At 34.8% G+C, this 19085-nt stretch overlaps 1 protein-coding gene across 2 annotated transcripts in view; it reads right to left on the bottom strand.

Moving 5' to 3' along the window:
- Positions 1-19085, bottom strand: part of atos (atos homolog atossa) — a 76438-nt gene that overhangs the window by 49186 nt on the left and 8167 nt on the right. The window contains exon 1 of one of the 2 annotated variants that reach the window (XM_089590885.1): positions 1006-1024. The exons of the other annotated variant lie outside the window; for it this stretch is intronic. The gene's annotated coding sequence lies outside the window, so the exon portion shown is untranslated. Of the gene's footprint in view, positions 1-1005; positions 1025-19085 lie in introns of those variants that run through there. 2 annotated transcript variants of the gene reach the window in all.

A 19085-nucleotide genomic window follows, 5' to 3' on the forward strand; every position in this document is an offset into this window, starting at 1 on the left:
CTCGTGACCTAAAAAATGTGAGAGTGAGACAGAGAGTTCGCACGTAAGCGCGAATATTAAGCTTAGATTGTTAATACATAATAAGTATGCATATACGTGGTTACTTAAATGTGTATATAATAATGCGCGTGTTTAATTTTTAAAGTAATCGAATTCAAATCCCTAATTGTTAAAAGTTTTATGAAAATCACGATAAAACGATCATAGTGATTTAAGAATCGTTACACTGAGAGAAAAATATTACAAAAATTACTGTGCTAGAATGGTAATCTAGTACTATTCGGTTGTCTAGAGACTTTTAAATATTTGAACAGTCATTTTTCATGTTTGGACCAGTAATTTTTGTTGTTTGTACAATAAAAATTACTGTCCAAAATGGTAAAAATTAGGTTGGCCCAAGTAAAAAGTTCGTAGACGGCGGAATGACACCAGATTACAAATCTAGTACAGTAATTTTTATTGTATTATTTTTTTCAGTATAATAATTTAGTTTATTTACGTAATTCATCCATTTTGTAAGAATCAGATGATTATTCAAAAATATATTGACAAAAAATCCAGTATTTTGGGGAGTTTCTCGTGTTTTTCAATTAATTTTACACGATTCCGACGATATAGGAAAAAAAATAAGACAAAATTAAGGTATCTTATTAGCTAACATTATTACAAGCCGATAGTCTATGTGTTACACACTCATTAAAAAAAATAATTTATCCGACTACCTTTTTTATTGTAATTTAGATTTTCAGAAATATTTTATTTTTTAAAAACCAATATGTAAATATCAAACTGCACAACGTTTTGATGACAGTTTTTTTGGTATGTTTACTTTAATTTGATCAGATTTTAAGAAACTCAATGACAACTATACGACACGCTGAGGTCATACATTACAATCATGATTCATAACTGTCAATAAAAAATTCAAACACCAAAGGAATAAAAGACTCACAAAGAACACGTTGAATAAAATAATAATAACAACAATACAATAGGTAGCCTTACTCAATCGATTCGAGGGCAGTGCAGCATGTTTTCCATTTGATTTCACCTTCAAAAGAGTCAAAGAGGACGAAAAATCTGCTTGAAAAGAAAGAAATAATCCTTCTACCAACGTGAGTAAGCTAATTAAAAACAAAAAAGGTAAGCTATTTTCCGCGAGCCTGCAGCCAACTAGTCAACGGACACAAAGAGGCATTACGACACCGACTTGTATTCTACGCTTCCTCAAGCTTGGCACGATATAAATGCACACTGTTGTACTGCCAGGTACATCTTTCTCTCTATGCGCTCCCTTCCTCGCATTCACTTCCATCTATATACAATAGAGAGCTCACGAAGAGGTAAAGTTAAGCGAGGTTGGTTCAACTGTTTCGTACAATCATAAGGATTTGGCATAGCAGCATGGCGTCGGTGCCGTATTGTCTGGCACGACCGAGCGTCCAATCTACATATCGCTGGTGCGACTAAGTATTAGCATCACGCATCCGATGAGCTACTGCAGTCCCCTCGTTCTGGCTGCATCTTCCGCATGCGTAAAAAAGGCATCGGTATAGTGTCGGATTGCGTAAGCCACGGGACAAGCTTTGTGCCAACTTTTCTCTTCTTGCGGGAGGTTTAATGATAAAAGCGTACGTAACTCGGTTGCATGTCAAAATTTCAGAAAAACCACGATTCAGAAGGAACAAAAATCTTCAAAAGTGGGGTTATGAATTACGTTTTCCAAACTTAAGGGTGCAATTCTGACCCTACCGTGATTTTCAACGGTACATCGGTGATCAAGTTAAAGCGTATTTCGATTTCTTTTGCAGCAAATACTGTAACTTTAAAAAAAAAATATTTTATCAATTATCTTCTTCATTTTTTGAAGACTTGGACATAAGTACGTACTTACACGTGCTCGTAAATCTATCATTTCCTTGGACTTGGCTTACTTTTGTAACTTATCAAACCTTTGACCGCGAACGTAGATTATACATCAATATAGTTTACATACAAAAAGACGCATCGTCGTTGCACAAGAGTTATGTAAAAATTGGCACTGATTGGATTTTTTTTTTTTTCTTTTGGACGTTGAGTTTTTTTCCATGCACATGAGTTAAGTAGGCAATTTACATATGCGACTTCATATTACGACTGTGGATTTTGCGTAGAGATACTTTTGAAAAATTACCATTTCACGTAACGACATCAAGGTATTAAGTTACAGTTTTGTATATGCATTTCGATGAACGATGACTCAGAAAACACAAAGAAATATTAATTCCAACTAACTTTCCCATGCATTTGAACCTTATAATACCAAGTGGACAAATAAGATGTGCATATAATAACTCCACCGATATTTATATCCAACATAATCTATCAACCAATTTGCAACAACTGATCTAGACTCAACCAGAACCAAAGCGAACTGCTTTCGCAATGGTGGGTGCAGATAACGCTTGATATATCTATGATATGATTCTCAAACTGGTTTTGCTCGTTTACTCGCTCATTTTATTACACGTCAAGTCACAGTCCAAGGATTTAACTAAATTAAGAGCAAACGTCTCCCATTATCACTGCTGCTTATGATTATTCGTTGAAGATGATTAAGAAAATCTCGGAAATATTAATACTGGAGAAATTGAGATACGTCATTAGTGAGATAGTACTTCTACAGTACTGTACCTAAAAAACTTATTACCCAACACAACATGCTTTCTAGGAAGGAAGTTCCCTATCATTATGAGTTGTTCCTAGAAATAATAGACAAACGTCTCTGATATATTATCCAGAAATATTACGGAGAGGGAAAGTCACGAGTAGCTTTCAGATAGAGTCTTGATCTATCTCTGCTCTATGCATCGATTGAGGTCACGCGAAGGGAGGGGGTGCACGACCTACATTTGCTGAGGGTCCGCAGGGAAAAGTGGGTCGACTGGCCGAAACCGGCGCGTGTCCGGGGGTTGCTTCGCTCGCTGAAGAGAGCGCCCGAGCAGCTGGTTTCCAGGCACGATTCCTATTCAGGCCAGCCTGTTTCCATGCAACGCTCGGTGCTCTCCTTTTTTCGCTCGAAAGCTCTTTCTTTCAGCTCAACTGCGCTACATCTACTCCAGAATTCTTGGACAAAAATAGCGCTAAGCACGGAGTGTTACTTGAGCTTTGACTCTTCTGCACGCGTCGGGTCGTGACGTAAATCTGTATGTGGTGCTTGGGAGAATAATCTAGACGAAAATGTATTATAGCAGAGCGTGCGATTCTTATACAAAATAATACACCATTGAAAATACGTGGCCTTTAAAAAAAAATATGCAATATCATAATACTGTGCAAATTTCATGTTCCTCAGCTTGAACCCGTGTATTGGGAAGTCAAAAAAATACAGAGAATAGAAAGAAGACGGAGAATTCATCAATTAGCAAGTACCGGAGAACGCCAGCGCCTCTCATTAACTGTTAATTAAGAGCAGTGCCTCAGTAATGTGCACCAAGTGGACATATCAGTTTCAGCAATAGCCGAAGCTTGAATTAATGTAACAATAATTCGGATCCTATTTGCATTTGCTGAATAATATCCCTTGAGCGATTTTGTTAGTTGTCATACTCAAGACTATATTACGATATTATTATCATGTTTGCTTATAGCCTAGTGAGTGACTTAGTCACAATTAATTAAAACAATAGCTATTATTACTTCGTTAAATCATAAGTATTTGCTGGAAGACAAATTTTTTAGAACCAAGAAAATAATATTTACTAGAACAATCCAAAGGAAATCGTATCTTGAAACAAAATAATGTTTTTTACATCAAGAAAACTTTTAAATATTTCTAGTAAAAAAGTATAATTTTATTACAAGAGATCATTCACTTGAAGCTATTCTATTTTTCTTGATTCTAAGAAATTTTATTTAATGTGGAATAAGAACTTTGCATGAAGATGAATGTTGGTCTCATGTACGCTCAAGCTTTGAACGTTATATTTATCGAAAGACTTGCTTTACATTTACAAACAAGGCTTGTAAAGAAGCTTCATCACCACCCATGGTACAGAGAAGTGTTTAAAAACGTTTGAATTAGAATTAAATTTTCTGTCAATGTGTAAAGCTTTATTCTCAGGGTCGGCTACTGTTTTCAAGTTTGGACACTCGTAAGCTTTAGTTAAACAGTTTTCTAGTCCAGAAGTACACGATGAGTTCTTGGGTTCCAACGCTGAATAGAGTTACGACATGCTTGAGTGAGTTTTACAAAAAAATCAATACTGCTTTAGACACTGGTAGTCTATTACAAAACTGAGTAATCCATGAAGGTATATGTTATTCAAACTCACATTGTCAGTCCACTGCTTGATGAGGTAACCACATGTACACGCAAGCAACTTACCTGAAACAGAAAATTTATGCAAAAATTATAACACATGCAAACATAATAGTAATGGTTAAAATTTATCGAGTTAAGAATTAACGTGCATTTGACTATGCGAGAAAGTATCGTTGACTAAAAACTAAAAAAGAAACCACGACACGCGATTTTAAACACCACCTCCTCGCAGGCTGCACAGTACGTAAGAACATCACGTGTCTGCACGCAATAAAAGCCACAACGAAGCGGTGACGATGGCTTGGCGAAACAGAACTTTTGTCTTTGCTACTCTGAAGGAAACCATATATATATATATACCAACAGCAGAAAAAAGTGCTCTTTTCTACCGTAGAAGAAATAAATAGATAACGGTTGACACTGTTACACGCTAGAGCAACGAGAGAGATTCTCGATGGTTACATATACACGCCGCATCAGGGGGAGGGGGGAGAACCTCACCTCGAGTACAGAATATAAATATATTAAGTGGTACGCGGAAGGTGGAGAGAAAGGTTTCGTACGTATATAATATAACGGTCTGCTAATCACGCGAGCGCGATATATCTAGAGCTGGCTCGATAATGCATGCCGCTGTTGTACGCAGTGTGCATAGACGGTGGGAGGGGAGGAAACAAAGGCTCGAGGGATATCTGCCTCGATATCTGCATGACCGGAGAGAGCACGCAACTGGGAATATTGTGTATTAGACGCAAGTTGGCGGGATTTCAAGCGAGCGACTCTTTTAAATGGGTGGAAGGACGGGAGCTATAGGTACAACGTGTGTGGTGTGCACACACTGATCAGCTGTCGAGATTTTTAACAGCCTCGAACAATCATTATATATAGATCTTGCGAGGCGAGCTGTCGTTGGGAATTATTCGCGGCGAGGACGATGGGGTTTTCTTTTTTTATCTTCTTTTTTTCTTCGTGCATGTATTACGCGTGTGAGCGAGCTTCAAATATAGATATGGTTAGGAAAACTTCGAGTCACAATTAACTTGAATAGCTTTTTTGTCGTCATTACAGGATTTTTGCCAAATATCATTTCTATGTATGTTAAAAGTAGAAAAGTTTCCGAATTTTTGGATGTATAAGAAATCCTGAAATATTCTATATTAAATCAATTTTCAGACGGAAAATGTAATTAGTTTAATTTTACACAACCAAACCTTTTTTTTCTAACTCATACTGACTTTCTAAAATATTAGTTCTTATCAGGTAATATGACTTGTTTATTATTTATTTTGGTTTAAAGGGTAGATTACCCGAGTTTTTCGAGGATTTTTTGAGTATTATTTGAGTGCTGATTACATTGTCTATATTTTATATAATGCTTCATCAACTCAAGCAACAATTTTTTATGGAAAGAGTGCTTTGGTAGGAAGATCCTATAATTTTTAAAAGTAAGAACAATCGAGCGAAAGCCATTGTGAACGAGTATTTTTTGCACTGCTGCCCCTTTAAACGTAGAAATTTCATAATGGAATGGTGAAAAAAAGGAATGTAATTTAAAAAACAAAGGGTATCCCACAAGATACTGTTTTGAAACAGTTGTATTTCAGTCATTACGGAGCAGCAGCTGTAATTGCAATTGCGTACAACAGACAATTTCCCAACTCGCGATGAAACAAACACGACACATCTCCCTCGAAATCACTGAAAGCGACATCAGACAGACGTGTCGATGTCATTCAAGTGTCAATTTTAAACTCAACCAAAATCAATGTCTATACAATAAACAGTTTATATTACACTAATGGCTGTTCCATCAGGTGCTATATATATTTTCTCCCTCTACGTACACTGAGATATAAGTATCAAACATAGACATCGCAGAAGCAGCAGTCAATCAGTCGACGTCATCAATCTGCAAAAGTAATTGTGGCTCAAAGACTTCCCCTTTTTTTGGGCTCGCGTGACGCACGTGTAATCAACCAGCCATCATAAAACAGATGATGCTGCAATTTCAACCGAAGGCTGGGGAATAAAGTGGGTAACGCGGTGGCTCGATAAGCCTATAGCTCGCAAAGAAAAGGAACAGAAAAGCAGAAGAAGAAGAAGAAGGTAATGAGGACGCCGGGTGGGAAGTGCCAGTCTTTGGGATCTGGGTTACCTGCATACTTATTATGCAAGCGAATAGGAGAGAGAACGTACGAGTCAGCAGAGAAAGATGGGCACTAGAGAAGCTGTGCTGCAAAAGTTTACATGTATATGTATATTTGGTATATACTGCGCTACATCACAGCTATATAGAAGTACCGCTGCGACGCTCAATCTTTGTGTCCCTGCTTCGTAATACTACTCTCTACATTTCAGAGCTTACCTATGCAAGTGTGTTGGATATACTTTGTGAGATGTTTCTCCTTAGTCTAGCGTGTGTAAACCTTGGTTATGGTAAAATGACTTGACCACTATAACTTTATTTTACCCGTAGCTCTATTTTTTTCTTCGTAGTTTTTTTTTTATATCTGTCAAGTTCCTTAAAATCATAATCCCACAAACTGTGATGATCTGTTTTTTTCAGTCAACTTTCCGTCTAAGCTCAGATTGAAACCCGAAAGAATCAAGTATAGTAATAAAAGATTGTTATGAAATATTAATCAACAACAATGTATACCACATGTGTGGGGACACATTTAAAAACAAAGTCGTCAATCATTCATGTATAATTCTTTTTTTTTTGTTAAAATAATAACGTAATATTTTGATATTATAGAAACGTTGCACTATTTTTAAACAACGTTTATGGGTCTCTAATATATTACGATCAATTACTTAGATACAATTAGAATCACTACATTAAACTTGTAGTAAATTCTAAAAAACATTAAAATCAAGTATTGCACAGTTTTTTTTTTCGCAACTTGTAGCAGTTTTTTTTTTATTCATGGCCTAACTCGTTAAGTGGTCACAAGTGCAACGAATAGAAAAACCTTTAGTTTCGTGACAGTAAGCTTTCAAGATAGGAACAGTTTAACGATTAACTAATAAAAAAACATTTTATACTACCATTTGGTATTACATGTATAATGAAAGTTTTCATGGAAATTTCACTCTCTCAAGAAAACGGTCGTATGAGTATAACCACACCAACAGGAAGCAATGTCATTCTGGTGAAAGTCAAAAGTAAACGTCTGACGAATAAATTACTCGAAGAGAAAAAAAACCCACAAAGACAATAAACGGCACTGCAATCGTTCAACTGATATCATTTTAATAGGCCATGTGTAAATTAGTCACAAAAGCTTCGGGAAAATGTGATGAAGAGACTGCACGTGATCTTTGCAACAGACATGCTCTGATAATAAAAATGAAACAACCAAACATGAATAATGAGTTATGCAGAGTTTCCACAAGCTTCTTATAGGCTTCCTTGTGCTTCTTATTTTCTCAAGTGATAGGTATAATGCAAAATGCTACATGCAACAACAGAAAGCGCAGTATGTCATATATTCCACACATATTATGTACGCTCACATGTATGACAGCTGCGTGAGTATTAGGAGACGATGAACTTTTAGTGCAGCGGATGTTAAAAAAATTTTAGCGGGGCTTTCTATAAATAGATAAATCATATTACAAATATATATATGCATAGATGAGCCAAAAGAAAAAAGAAAGATGTGAAAGGGAACCAACATAAATGCACGCTTCCAAGGATACAATACTTTGCAAAAAAAATAAGAGAAAAATTTTAACGATACTCTTTCCAAAGCTTTTAAAGTTTTATATTCATTTCTTTTCATAGAAAATGCTAAGAATCGTTAAGAAAAATTGGGTTAAAATATGATAAAATCATTATTAGGTTGTTAAAAACGTATCGTTTGAAATAAATATGCCAATTATGAGCGGGTACATATTGATTTAATAAATATTTCCGTATCCATGATGCTTCAAAATTAAAAGTCAAAGATGAGTGTGAATTTGTAAGTTAAAAAGGTCTATAATTTACTAGATAAAATTTTGTATTCTATACATACTTTTTATTTTAAAGATTTTTCATCATTTAAACTGTTTATAGTAATTAGTAAAAAAATAATTTTTTTTTTTTTCATTCCTGTATTAGATCCCAAAAATAATTTTACTTAATGTAATTTTTATATACAGGTTTTATTATAATAAAAATTTTATTTTAAAATAATTTATTAATAACCATCTGCATCAATTTATATTCTGTTTAAAAGTCTCCTTTTTCCATTTACGATAATTTGACTTCTACACGACATATTGACTTAGAAACTTGGTTGAATATGATTTTTATTGTTACTATTCCGTACTGGAAGGTATTATATACGTTTTTCAGGATGTAAGATTTGTTTTCAGAGAATGTTCTTTTACCACAACTAGAAAAACCGCTGGAACAATTGTGACTCTTTAAGAATGAATAGAAGAAACTATGATAAAAATCACAGAAATTCGTAATTATATGATAAATTCTCGAATACAACATCATAAATTTTTAATGTACGTTTTTTCAACAAATATAAAATTACATTAAAGCCCACGCAATAGACGCTTTTTTCGTAAAAATTATTATTTGGATTAACGGAAAAATATTTTTCAGTAATAAAATTTAGAATAAAGTTAGACAATTTTTCACATTACAAAGCACTTATTAATTTAATTACTTAGAAAGTAAGCCAAATGGACAATTGTTAAGTCAAGGAGTCACTCAATCTCTTATCAATTATCATATTGTACATGCCCTCGAAACAATTTATCAGCACTAGAGTAGCGCAGCACAGAAATTTTTAGTGTGCATCTACAACAATTCATGAGATAAATATCTCCTCCTTTCTTTCTCTCTTACACAAATACACACACGCGTGTGCGCGCGAAAGTCAGCAAGCTATAATTGATACTTCACTGGGGCACACATGCAAGAACGTATACCTAACACTTACAGCGCGAACGCGGTATAAAAACATGTTATTTTTATTTCTTTCGCCGATAGTTAAATAAGGAAAAGCCGCGCGAAACGTACGAGTGTATATAGATATACGTATACAGAAAAAGAGATTGTATGTTGTAATGAGCTAGTGAAAGCGAGAGCGTATTATTAAGCTCCTTCAAAAGACGGGAATGAAACAAAAGTAGCTCACGCCACGTTGCAAAAGCTTTCTATACGTACCAAATTTACCTCGAAATTTACAGTTGCTACCTTGGTAGTCTTTTTTATTATCTTCTTTTTGTTGCTTCCTCATTTTTATTTTTTTTCCCGTTCGTATGTATGTATAAGGAACTCCACAAAAAAAGTATTCCGTTTTTGTCCTATTTTAATAACAAAAAATTTTTTTATGGCTCACTCTTGAAACCGGGCTTATTTTACTGATAGTGTCAAAACGCTGAAAAAAGGTATTCTCTCACTGAAATCCGTATTCAAAATTTTTTCTTGTATTACATAAAATTACGAGTAAAATGAGTCCAGATTCAAGAGTGTGCCTCAAAAAAATTTTTTTATTAAAATTAGAAAAAAATGGGTTATTTTTTGTGGATTTCCTCATAATTATATGCTGTTCAGACGGAAATAATCTATTACTTTATATTTTATTATCTATCTTAAAAGTTTGATGGTCTTAAAGTGAAGCCTGAATAGCATTGGTTACTGACTACAGGCTTACATTTGATTAGTCATTGCCATAAAAGAGCGCTAATTTTGAATGTATTTTTTCATCTTGAAATTGGTGATGTTATTGGTTGAGTCAAATTATGTAGTTTTTAACGGTTTTTAAAGTTGAAAATTTTTCAAATTAAATGTTGAGAAAACAAAGTTTAAAAATAATTTAAACTAGTAGGTTATGTACTTGCATAAAGATAAAAAAATTTTTTGTAATAATTTATTTGTTTAATTTTTTGAAAAATATTAGGATTTAATAAAACTTTGGGGATTGGCGCGCAATAATAATTACAGAGAACAATGAGACGAAGCTGATGATAGAAAACTAGTTTTATTTATTGCGTGTCAGTTGTAATTTTGGCGTAAGATTCTTATGTATAATCTATATAAACAGGCATAGTTCAAAGAGCGAGTAAGAGAGTGTAAGAGGTCGCACGCTGCACGTGAACGCATGAGAAAAAAAAAGAATAAATTGGAATGTGAGTCACTCTGATGATTAATTTATTGATGACTGTCCAGAGGAATAATCAGAGGAAGTCTGACTCGTTTTTTTTTTTTTTTTTTTTTTTTTTTTACATTTTTAGACTTTGTTTTACTTTGAAGTGACAACCAGGTGGTTTGACAACAGCTTATCAAAATCAAATTATTTTTTAGTTAATTTGTTTTTCAATTTCCACTTTGTGGACTAAACTGCTTTAGCTCTTGGAAATTTTAAAACACTATATAAAAAGTTCTGAACATCTAGATAGTCGTACCTGTGCAAAAATGCCGTTAATACTGAAGAATCAAATAAGCAGTTCGTAGCATGTGATTCAACTTATTTGTTGGTTACACTATACAAAAGCACGTTGCGCTACTACAAACATACATGTTCGTCAAGCGAATAGTTGCAGAATAGCGTTTTGAACAAAAAGGAGACCTTGGGAAAAATAGAGGGGAAGGAGAGAGGGAAAAGTAAGACGCGAATCCATGAAATGAAAGATTTTAAAGGCCACGGAAGTTATTTTCATCGTACGCATGAGAGAGAAGAGGAGAGAGAGGTTTAAAAGCGTTGCTGTGTTAGTCACGAGGTTGAGGCGTGTTTTTTTTCCAACAGTAATGTGTACAACCTTGTCCAAGTACTCGATAACATTTATATTTTGATCTTACGTAATTATAATACAAAGTGAAAATACCAGTTAATAACATCGTTTGGAGTCATATTTTTCAAAAATAATCGTCACAATATAAACTTTCAGTTGAATTTACATGTTTGTTTTATGATTTGTTTTGTTAACAAACAAGGTACAGAAGGCTACATAAATTTATAAATCTTTTCGAATGTGAAATGGTGGAGTAAATTACATTAATAGCTAAAAACTGAAAATATTTTAATAATTGGAATCCATATTTGTATGTGTTCTATTTACTATGCGTCTGTCATTGTGGTGTTACTTGTCACTTCAATGCGTATTTTTATGAGAATGTGAAGAACTTTTGCCAACGGCAGCCAGCCGCTTCACTGTTCATAGCGGATAGCAGACTTGGAGTCTTTATCAACACTTTGTGTTGTAGTAATGCTGATTTTCTACTTTAATACAACTAAACTTCCATTACATTATAGTTATGTAGTACTTTATTGGCACAACGCATAAAAAGATTTCTTTTAATGCATAATTAAGTTTTCTTATTACACAAAGTACTGTTACCGCGTTCATAACATCGTAGCTAATCAAATACGTACAAACAATCGAGCAAACAATCTAGTTTTCCGATTTTCTGAAGTTCTACAACCAAGCAATTCTTCTCGACTTAGATCCAACTTTATTGTCTATACTTGAGTTTTTCGTCATTTTCAGTTCTCAAGATTGATATGGTCTCTATATTAAGTAATTTAAAGTTAATCACCACATTGGTAATGTTACATAGTATAAACAATTTATAAAAGATAGTTGTCAAAAAGCTTAAGGACTCCAGTGGTCCTGAGATCCAAGGAGGACTTAATGCTTAAGTATTTCCTACAACTTGGCATAACTAGGTGTAACTTATGTAAGAACAAGTTAGTAACTTAGTCGTGAAAAAAAAAAAAAAAAAATTCAAGTAAACATCAGTGTAATCAACTACTGTTTCTTTTTTCTGTAATATTATTTATGCTGCTGAATTAACAAATACGTTTGCTTATAGAGATTCTCTGGAGCACTTTAACACGGAAAGCACGTATAGTTTCGATAGCTAGAAAAATCGGATTGCAATAAAGTGACTAACCCAACAGCGGGCGAGTTTCAGTGATTATTCTCTTTCAAAGGAAATTCGCAATCCAGCACATGGTTCCATACGTACTTGCCAACCGCGAAAGACGAGCTTCGTATCACACGTCAGTACGTACACGTAAGATGAGCGAGCGATTGTGCGGCTAGCGGTTTTTTAGTAGTTGAGCTAAACTGACAGCAAAGAAGGAGGAGCGAGTGACCCTGAAAATAAGCGAGAACGAAAGACCTTGGCCAGAAGTTTCTTCTACTTCGTCTCCTTCTCTCCTCCTCAGTTGCGTCGGTAGAATATATTCTCCACTTGTGTTACGTAAATTATATAGATGTATCTTTAATGGATGTGTGTCTCTACGTGTATAAATTTCATCTTGAATCCACAGGTATGGTTTTTCATGACGTATAATATGGAGTCGGTTCGTTGAATATGCATGAGTGGATTGTGGAGTATAACGGATTAGTGGTTTTATGAAAAATGTAGCGTTGAACAGCTGTTTGTAATATTCTGTTACAGTTTTTTCTCCTAAAATATACAACTTAAAGTTTGGAAGCAATATCCGCGTTTAGATTTTCGCACGTGTACATCAAGTTTTTCCTTGTATTACGTAAAGATTACGAAATTTCATTAGTCAGTGTAAATATGCTGTTACGTGATGGTTGGACGACGCAGTCTTTACTATATAAGTATACGTGGAGTTTTTGTTCTTCAATCTTAAGTCGGGGAAAACAACTTCTGGAAAATCTTGAAAGAGTAACACAAATGTCGTCACGGAAAAAAGAAATATGATTAATTTCTGATATAAAAATGTTTTATATAGTTGACTCATAATTTTTTTTTTTTCATTTTTTCTTAATTCAAAGAAGTTATCTACCAATGATAAAAGTTTTATTTAACATTTTTCAGACACATTCAGTACTGTATTTTAATTCGAGATAACTTTCCGATTTTCAGATTCTACTTGAAAAAAAAGCTCCTTAAAATTCAATTAACTCTCACTCGTAATAAATCGGTCACAGTGGTCAATTAAAACGCAAAAGTTTCACACAAAAATTTTCACCACCATACTTTTAAAGCTTTAAAAAAAAAAAAAAAAAAAAAAAAGGAGCGTTCCAATCGAGCGATCGCATGACGCTTGTACTGTACATACATCGTCCATAAAAAAAATATACACTACTGCACTCCGTTCGGAGGCTGTTTATATAGGTATGCAGTATTAATGCACTTTGAAGCTATAGAGAGAACAAGAGAGAGAGAGAGAGAGAGAGAGACGAAGTAGGCAAGAGAGACGAAAAGAGGGCTCGGCCCAGAGACAGCCGTCACGCGGCAGCACCGTCGCCTTCGTCCTCCAGCACAGCAGGCCACCTCGGGTGAAACTCAGCACGTGCGAGAATGAGTACGTGTGTGTGTCTATTGTACAGATGTGCATGTACCTTCAACGGAGTATATATAGGTATGTAGTATGAAACATTTGTATAAAGAGAGAAGGGGGAGAGATGCGCGTCGCGCAGGCCAAAAGAGCACGCGTGCGCGCTTCGATCCTAATCAGCTGATTCCGACACGTGCTCGCTCCCTGTCAAATCGATCCTTGCAGTCTGTCGTTGCTTTAGCTGTCCTTGTAGCTCTATACTCTGGCTGTCCATTTTTTTTTTTTTTTTTTTTTTTTCACTCTTTCATTTAACTCGTACTTCCTGTAGGTTCGTGATGGAATTTTGTAATAGATGAGCTAGAAGTTTTTTTTTCCTTTAACAAATATGTTAATTAAGAGTGACAATGCAATGAAAGTGTCAACGTGATGTACTGAATTGTTTTTTTTGTTCTTGCAAATTAAAAATAACAAGTTTTCAGATACAAATCAGGCTAAGTCACTTAAAAGATGGCTGGTCTTACCTTACCTAATCGTTTTTACTCAATTTTATCGTCAATAAACTCCTAATGGATTATAAGTCAAATATACTGCAGATACTGTAAATTGCATGGTTCGATTATCGATGGAAATTATATTTAAAAATGTATAAATGAAAATTGTTTTAAAGAAAGAAAAAAAAAAAAAAAAAAAAAATAGGCTGTTACGTAAGATAAAAGTAGTACATGGCAGATACAACTTTTTTTTCTCTGTTTCCCAGTTCTCTAATAAAAAGTTATTTTTTAAATATTTTTTTTCAACATTCAGTTTTTTTCTCATGACCATTTTCATTTTAATTACATTTTTCCCGATACTTAAATCCCCGCAGCTGTGGTAACTTTTGCAATGACACACGTGCCATGTAACGCACAACTAAGTGAACTTGACCTGCGAGGACGTGCCATGCAACGAGGAGCACAGTAATCGTTAACGGAAAGTCGCTTTCGAGTAGCTATACGATGATGATTAAAGCTGGAGAAAAAAAAGAAAGAAATCACGCTAACGCGTGTACTTACTTGCTCACGGAAAATTACGGATCTAAGTGGTCGGGGAGGCTCTCTCTCTAGCACTGATGTAAGTAACGAGCCTTGCAGCGTCGACTCGACGATCGGAAAATCGTCGTTCGAGCCCGTTACGGAAAAAGAAGAGCCAAGCCAAGACATCATGGCCTTTAAACGGCACGCCAAGCGCGGAACGTGACCAATTCATTTTTCGCAAGGAATAATATACCGTACGTGTTCGAATCGATCCACCGAGAATCAGTTTCGACAAGCATTTATGTTTGAAGTCACATTCGGGTTGCGACTGTACAAAATTTATGTGTCTTGTACGTGTGGTCTTGATTACGTGATAAATTAAATTTACTGCATTCCAGCGATAATCATGAGAAAAATAGGACAAAGGCTTAATTAAAAATTTTGGGAATACCGTTGTATTGCAAACCGGACACTCGAAAGTACAATGTATTCGATTAAATGCTAAAATTGGTATCGTCTATAACTCAAGGCCATAGTGGTCGTCGGATTTCCAGACAGATGCTAATAATACATTCATGCAACGAAACGTCAACTCGAGATTTTAAAGTCTATAGTACCACGCTTAGTTATACACAAATTATTATTTTGTTGCATGTTCCTTATACACATTCAACATTTTATCGAATTCTAGGTGTAGAAGTATCGATTTGATTAGGCTCCAAGCGGAAGTCAGCTTATGACAAATGTCAGGATAATTATTTTTTGAAATCTCAAGAAGAACCGACTTCAGCCAAATAAGTGTAGTGAGTTGAGTAACAATATAGTATCACTAAAAAATACGAAATGCTTCATTATTAATTTCATTGGTCTTTCACGAATAATCATAACATCGAGTCTTGAAAAGAAGATTCTTTTTGAATCGAAAACATGAGTCGAATCAACTTTCAATCCCAAAATTGAATGAACGAGTCATTAAGATAGTTGAAAAACTTTTCCTAATTAAAATTTGAAATTTTTTCGTTTCCTAATGCATGAAAAACTCATGTATCGGTATTTTTTTTGTTCATGACACCTTTTTGACCCACAAATTGGACGTGTAATTCCTTTTTTTTACTATTTCAAAATATTTAGACATTCATCTGTATTAAACAAAAATAAAATAAAAGATAAGTGTCTTTATCTTCAGAGGTCACCGGTATTAAAAAAACAGTGTAACTGTTAAAACAGATACAGAAATACTAGAAGAACAATGATCTCTCCGCATTCTTATACTTTAAAAGATAAATCCGAAACATTACTTTTTTATTGTTACTGTACCTTTTGAAACATTTATTTTTTTTTTATCGACTGATATCCTTATCTTCGTACTATACTCGCATTGTGAGAGTAAAAATGTACTCCCCTAACTATCGCAATATTCGGAAATATTGTTGGATACAAAATTACAAAACACAAAAAGGATTGCGGCACCGAGCAATTGTCACGACGAGCAGCATCTAACAGAAGTGGCAGCAGTGATGTCGAAGTCGCTTCTCCTTATTCTTCTCCAGCGAATGGATGTGTGTGCTAACAATGAATATGCAAAAATCTGCACTGGCATCCAAAGCGACGCGTATGTACGTGTTTGTCCTCGTGTATTCGCGCGTGCAGGTAAGATGTGTGAGCGCGAGGTAGTAACGCAAATCGCGTCGTCTTTGTGCCAAGAGTGTGCGGACGAGGTCGAAGATCATTAAGAAAACCACTTACGCTTCGCGCGCGTTTATATGGGTAAGCAGTGCCGAGGCCCGATTGTACTCAGGTTATGTGGGTCGTGACGTGACGTGAGCTGGTACACTTGCAACTGATGTCACGGCAACGAGATATGATGAGGTGAAGGGGCTCTCTACAGTTGACACTTTTTATTGAGAGTATGAGGCTCTTTTACCGTCAAGCTTGAATCAGATGGCGCCAGGGCACGTCGCGGCTGTCATACTTACACACCGTCAAATTTACAGTTGTGTATTGTGTTCGTGAGCCTATCTGTGTAATGAGCAAAGCAGAAGACATAACCTTTGTAAATGATTGCTGTTGTTTGCAGACAATTTTTGTTTGCATTTACGTTTAAAGATAGTAGGAAAAATGTAGTGCAGTGTAATATCCTACGATAAGAAAGTGAAATTTAAATTTCCTTCTGATAGTGTGATAAAAAAAGTGGCTCGAAGCAATTATGAGACCAACATTTTTGCCGCTCCCAAGTCATGGCTTACCTGTCCACGAGTTCTGCTTTTCTTTCACTGACTCTTGCTCCTTTCCCTTTTAAAAGCTTTTTCAATTCTGAAACTTTTAAGCTCCCATAATATTCTTTCTTGTCTTCCTTATTCATTTCAAAATTTCAAATATTGCGCTTTACCACTACACTTTAATTTCCTATGTACATACAATACTGAAAAGTAATGTTGTGTGAGTGAGACGGCCATGACAGCCGCGACGTGCCCTGGCGCCATCTGATTCAAGCTTGACGGTAAAAGAGCCTCATAGATTCGATCGAAGTCGTGAAGTTGAAGAATTGAATGGTTTGGTGTATTCTGGCTTTTGATGTTTTTAAAGGTACTGAGAGCAAATTGAAAGAGACCGAGTAAGTAGGTCATCATTGAGATCAGTAAAACTTGTTGGTAGGATTTACTTTGAAATGCTAAATATGCTCGTCTATTCTAATCGATCTCGTAATCGACAATATTTTTGACGTTGAATAACTAAGTTGAGAAATCGTATATTCATATGCAAACCAGAGCACACATGTATCGATCGAAACGTTTTTATAGCCAGTCCAAAAAAGTTTACATATTATGCTATCTTTCATATCTTTATGAAACATGAATTATTGTACACAATAATGGTGGAGTAGTTTTCATCGTATAAACTTTGGAGAAATTGTAATAAAAATATTCTGACTCTTATTTTATCAGGAGCGATGTCTGTAAAGAATAACTTAATGATGACTTGGCAAAAAAGATAGACGCATAAACTATATTCTTGCCTTGAAATGTAATAAACAACTACGCATAATTATAACACGTACTGCTTTAGGTGAATAGTACAATAATTTGTACAAGAAGAAAAATCACTCAAGGTTTGCAAGAAGTTATACAGAAAATGCATGGCAAGTTTTTCCTCGAGTTTTTCCTAATCATATATATTTCTTGTACAGTATCTATTAATTAAAGATCATTTTATCCCAGAAATAACTTGGATCGAATCATATTTATTAATAGTTGAAAATGGATTGTTTGGTGCAAAGCTGTTATTGTCAATGTAGAACTAGAGGCATTTTTAAATCTGAACTAAGTATCGGCAAAGATTTGTATTCTGACCATCATTATAGAAATGTATCTTGCAGTTTTTTCTTGCTAAGCTTCTATTTGCTTAATAAATATTCTAATTCTCCTTAGCTTGTTGTTTTACGGTGATTACTTTTCAAGTTACTAAAGTATAATATAAGGCAAGATTCTCTCGTATCGTCTTAAAACATTGACCACTGGGTCATTTACACTAGATACCTTTCATAAAGACAAGATAATATTCTATTTCAATAAAGTAATCAGGAATGAAACAATAATTCGTTTTTTCAGAGTACTGTACAGATTATATTTCAACTTATTACCATTTTGATTGTTGCTGAATTCAATAGGGGTATATGGTCCAATTATCGAGCCCTGTCCCTATTATTGGTGAGGGTCTGAGTTATAACTACACAAATGTAGTAAATGTAGTTACTAGGCATATATTTGAAAAAAAAATCTAGTCATTGAGTACTGTAACGTGTAAAAAACCAAAAGTTGTTTGTAATCCACACTCTTTAGACAAGGCTCGATAATTGAATAACCTCTCTATGTTTGTGATGAATGAATATTTAGAAATTATTCACAACCGATAAAGTAGATCACATACTCGAGTGTTTGATCTGATCTGTTAAACTGAAAAAAGTTACATCTTATTAAATACGATCTGTTAACATCCAAAGCACATTGTACGATACCTGTTATTGAAAGAGTAAAATATGAAATAGAGACTCGATTAAAGGCTGAAGTTTCTCCAAACAGCCTCGTGGTAACATCTAATCTATCTTTGCATTAAATTTCAAATATTCTTTTCTCTCGGGGAAGAAATCGAGTATGTTTATGCATTTATAAACAAATTAAGGAGTGAGAGAGAGAGAGAGAGAAATAGAAAAGGAGAAAAAGGAAAGGAGCTCGTTAAGCAATATGTAACTTGAATACTCATTTCCGCGAGTGGAGTCTACATAGGGCCTATCCAGCAAAGAGCTAAGCCAGACCAATATAAATGTTCTGTAAGTACAAGCGACAAGAGAAAAAGAGACAGACGGATAGCACAGCCCACGCTCTCCGTTTGTATCTCTCTTTTTGCTTGCTTTATTTCACGAGTATAGGAGACTATTATATCTGCAGAGCCCGGTACTACCATACGCCACTATGTACCTACAGAAAAGTAAATGTAGGTCAG

The sequence above is a fragment of the Copidosoma floridanum genome, unplaced genomic scaffold (genome assembly GCF_036245765.1).
Source record: "Copidosoma floridanum isolate Cflo_tuat_1 unplaced genomic scaffold, Cflo_Japanese_pri ptg000013l, whole genome shotgun sequence".
In the NCBI taxonomy this organism is placed as follows: Eukaryota; Metazoa; Arthropoda; class Insecta; order Hymenoptera; family Encyrtidae; genus Copidosoma; species Copidosoma floridanum.